Below are 4,293 nucleotides of genomic sequence, written 5' to 3'. Positions count from 1 at the left end.
GGCCGCCATCTTGGTTGGGTTAATTTGCATACAGTCACTCTGATTGGCTGGTGGGCATGGCTTAATGTGTAGCGAAGGTACGGTCAATTTGCATGTTTGTCTTTTATTAGTGTAGATAATTCTGAGATATATATATATATATAAAATGTTGCTTGATGTAAATTCTCTCTAAACTTGAACTCTTGGCCTATCATTTTTTTTTTTCAGAAGTGCAGGTACTTAGCCTTATTCTTAGAGATTTTGTACTTAAAATCCAATGGACTAAAAGAAAATACAGTCTTTAAAGAAAAGCATGTTTACTTCCAAATTTTCAATCATGGGATTTCCTTGTGTGGCCACAATTCAGGGATAGAGGTCTTTCTACTTACACTGCTATCAAGATCTGCATCAGGCCCTCTCTGGTTTGGCTTAGTGGAGAGAGTGTTGGCCTGCAGACTGAAAGGTCCCAGGTTCAATTCTGGTTGTAAGCACACCCAGATTGAGGGCTTAATATCCAGTAGGGGGTGTGCAGGAGGCAGCCAATCAATAATTCTTTCTCATCATTGATGTTTCTATCTCTTCCTCTCCCTTCCTCTCTGAAATCAATAAGAGCTGCATCTGAATGAAGACATACAGACACAGCCCTAAAGCAGTACATACTTCCCAAAGTTTTTTCTTCAGCCCCAGGGTAATTCACCCTGAAAAAGGCCACCCCTTGTCCTCACTGGTTCCCTCAGGAAGAAGGCAGGATCTTGCTTCCCTTTTGAGCTTCTTCTTACAATCCTAACAAGTTTGATCAGAAATACAGACTTGTAATCCTTACAAGGCAGAAAGCAGGAGATAAGAGAAAGTAGCCTACACCTTGCTGGATGTGAAAAGGAAACTTAGAGCTATTAAAGTGCTCACTGACAAACTTCTGGCTTGATGAGGAAGTTACTCTTCTCTTCAATGGGCCTGAAATAAAACATCTTTCCTCACCCAAACACAGATGAGAACCAGCGAGGCAGAAACCAGAGGCTATTGGCTACAATGCACTGCACCAAGAAAAGAGACAGAGAGCTGTGGGGTACAGGCCCTCCTGGGTGACAATGAGCCTGGCAGTTTCTGCAAAGCTTAGTAGAGGGAAAAGAAAGCCTCTTTAGAAATACAGTTGGCAAAATACTGACTATAAAGGATCCTCTGAGAAAATGCATAATTACAGACTCATAGTCACTGTCTAGACTAGATCCCTATGTACCTTGGACGCTTGAACAAACAGTTTGAACTGCATATGGGTCCACTTGTATACATATTTTTTTTCAGAAAATATAGTTGCCCTTCCATATCCCCAAGGTTTCCATATTTCAGATTCAATAAACTTTGGTTGGGAAACAGTACTTTTGATCTGCAGGTGGGAGTCTGCAGATGTGGAAGGCCAACTGTATGCATTGTTCTACATACGATTTTATTTTTTATTTATTTTTATAAGAATTTTTTAATATATATTTTTATTGATTTCGGAGAAGAAGGGGGAGAGAGAGAGATGGAACATCAATGATGAGAGAGAATCATTGATCGGCTGCCTCCTACAATGCCCCTTATGGGAATTGAGCCCGTAAACCTAGACATGTGCGCCGACCTGGAATAAAACAGTGACCTCCTGGTTCATAGGTTGATGCTACACCACCCTATATAATAAAAGCCTAGGTGGTGTCACACCCTCGCGCGACATCATCACAAGATGGCCACCACAACGATGGCTGCTACAAAGATGGCGGGCAGGGAGGGCAGTTGGGGGAAAATAGGCCAGCAGGGGAGGGCAGATGGATCAGGCCTAAACAGGCAGTTGGACATCCCCTAAGGGGTCCCAGATTGGAGAGGGTGCAGGCCAGGCTGAGGGACACACCCCTCCCATGCACGAATTTTGTGCACCAGGCCTCTAGTTTTATATAAGGGACTTGAGCAACTGTGGATTTGATATACGAGGAATTTGGAATCAATCCCTCACAAATACTGAGGGATGGGTGAGGAGTCAAAAGTTATACTAATAGGTAGATTTTTGGACTGTGCAGGGTTCCAGCACCCCACACCCACATTGTTCAACAATGAACTGTATATCCTTTATATGACAGTGGCATAGTCTAGATGCCCACTGCACATCCTTTACACAAAAAGGCTCTCCAGCTTCCTTCTTCCTTCATTACATTCAGTGGTGGAGATGGACAAAGCAGGAAAGTATACCTAGAAAGATAGTGATGCATTCTCTTATTTATTGCATAAGGTTTATGGCTTTGGATTTGAGGTAAAACCTAGGTTCTACTTACTACGTTACCTATTTGAGATACTTAACCTATCAAGGCTTCCACTTAAATGATCCTGCTGATTAAAAGAGGTATATAGCATGACAAATCCTCAGCACAGGGCCTGGCATATGTTACAGTCAATCCATGATGCTGCTCTCCCCCACCGTCACATTCTGTGGCTCTTCACTCCTGGAATATTCCTCCATCACAATACTGGTGACACCTTCCTATTCTTTTGTGCTTACAAATATCTCTCTCTCTGGGGAAGCACATGACTTGGTTGGAAAGTCTGTAAGAAGGATTCTCTGAAAGGTTGGGGGCCTGTTAGGGGGAACTTGCCGAAGGTGGCAGCCCCTGCCTTGACTTTTCCAAACAAGTCCCTGCCCCTGGGTGTTTTGCTGAAATCTCTAGGTTTTGTCTTTAAACCTGACCTTGTAGAAGCAGGTGCTTTCTCAAGGATACTTACCCTGCTGTTTGCATCTAGAGCAGTGGTTCTCAACCTTCTGGCCCTTTAAATACAGTTCCTCATATTGTGACCCAACCATAAAATTATTTTCATTGCTACTTCATAACTGTGATGTTGCTACTGTTATGAATCATAATGTAAATAACTGATATGCAGGATGGTCTCAGGCGACCCCGGTGAAAGGGTCATTTGACCGCCAAAGGGGTTGCGACCCACAGGTTGAGAACTGCTGATCTAGAGGTTAATTTTAGTTCAAGCTGTTGTTACAATAAAAGCCTAGGCAGGCAATCGAGGCTGTTTTGGTTTCTAAAGTCAAACAGTTCCTTAGCTTTCTCTTTCACAGAAACATGTGTCAGGGTAATCTATTCATCCATTGCTCAGGGTCTGTGGTCAGCCCTGGCATCTCTAGATTGTATGCTCCATGAGACAAGATTCACTCTATGTTTATTTTCAATACAAACATGCACATGCACACACTCACCATGTGGTTAACAAGTGTTTGCTGAATAAAAGAGTAAATGAATGAATAGTCTATGTGATTACTTTCTTTTCTTGTTTTTATATAATTCCAACTTTAAAAACCTTTCTCCTGATGTTGATATAGATGGACAACTAAACTTGGTGACCACATCAAGTTCCTGCTAAAATACCAATTAAAGAATGTTGCTGATACAATGAATTCTTGAACCGTGTGAGTTACAGCCTATACTAACTGGGGCAAGACAAATGAGCTCCCTCATAATTGGGAAGTTCAAGAACCAAATTCCATTTTGGCACAGGTAAAAATCTTTTCACTTTTTTCAGAACTTAAAAAAAGAAGAGCCCTGACCAGTGTGGCTCCATTGGTTGGGTGTCATCACATGTATCAAAAGGTTATAGGTTTGATTCCCGGTCAGGGTACATGCCCAGGTTGTGGGCAGGAAGCAGACGATCAATGTTTCTTTCTCACTTCAGTGTTTTTCTTTCCCTCTCCCATCCCCTCTCTCTAAACATCAATTTAAATAAATATTTTTAAAAAGGCTTTGCTGTAAATTAACACACACACAAAAAAAAAAAAGCAGAAAAAGAGAAATTTTCATGCAGCGATTAAATACCAGGTGAGATTGCCCAGCATCTCATGGCAAACATTCTGGCTGGAGCCTCACCAGGCCTGGATGTTATCCTTGCAGCTCTGGCTCAAGGCAGGCTGAAAACATCCTTTCCCACTGCTTCCAACAGCCAACCTGCTCCAATCCTGACCCTGAGGGTGCCCTTCCATGTTCAAAGCTTTGGAAAAAAAAATAAAGATTCCTAAATCAAAGATCTCCTCACATTTCTTCAGTATTTTCTCATGGACACAGGATCCTTATTAGGAAACTAGTAGCCCGGTGCATGGACTCATGCACATTGAAAGGAAATTAATTAGAAGATGGCTGGCAGGGCAGGTCTGGGCAAGACAGGCTGGACACGCCCTGGAGCCAACATCCAGCTGTCCCTCTCCGGCTGCTCAGCTCAAAGGGCGTCTGCAGCGTGAGTGGGGTCCCTCTGGCAGGTGGGGTCCCTTGGCCTGGCCTGGGGGAATTGGGC

General features: G+C 43.0%; 1 long non-coding RNA gene across 1 annotated transcript in view; it reads right to left on the bottom strand.

Annotated features, from left to right (window-relative positions):
• The window catches only part of LOC107182102, a 96,841-nt gene extending 92,849 nt beyond the window's left edge, over positions 1 to 3,992 (bottom strand). The window contains exon 1 of the long non-coding RNA XR_001512818.1: positions 3,873 to 3,992. This is a non-coding gene — a long non-coding RNA (uncharacterized LOC107182102). The remainder of the gene's footprint in view (positions 1 to 3,872) is intronic.
• Positions 3,993 to 4,293: the final 301 nt, after the last annotated feature.

The sequence above is a fragment of the Myotis davidii genome, unplaced genomic scaffold (genome assembly GCF_000327345.1).
Source record: "Myotis davidii unplaced genomic scaffold, ASM32734v1 scaffold515, whole genome shotgun sequence".
Lineage (NCBI taxonomy): Eukaryota > Metazoa > Chordata > Mammalia > Chiroptera > Vespertilionidae > Myotis > Myotis davidii.
The sequence above is the reverse complement of the archived record's forward strand: the minus strand, read 5'-3'. Positions and strand labels throughout refer to the sequence as shown.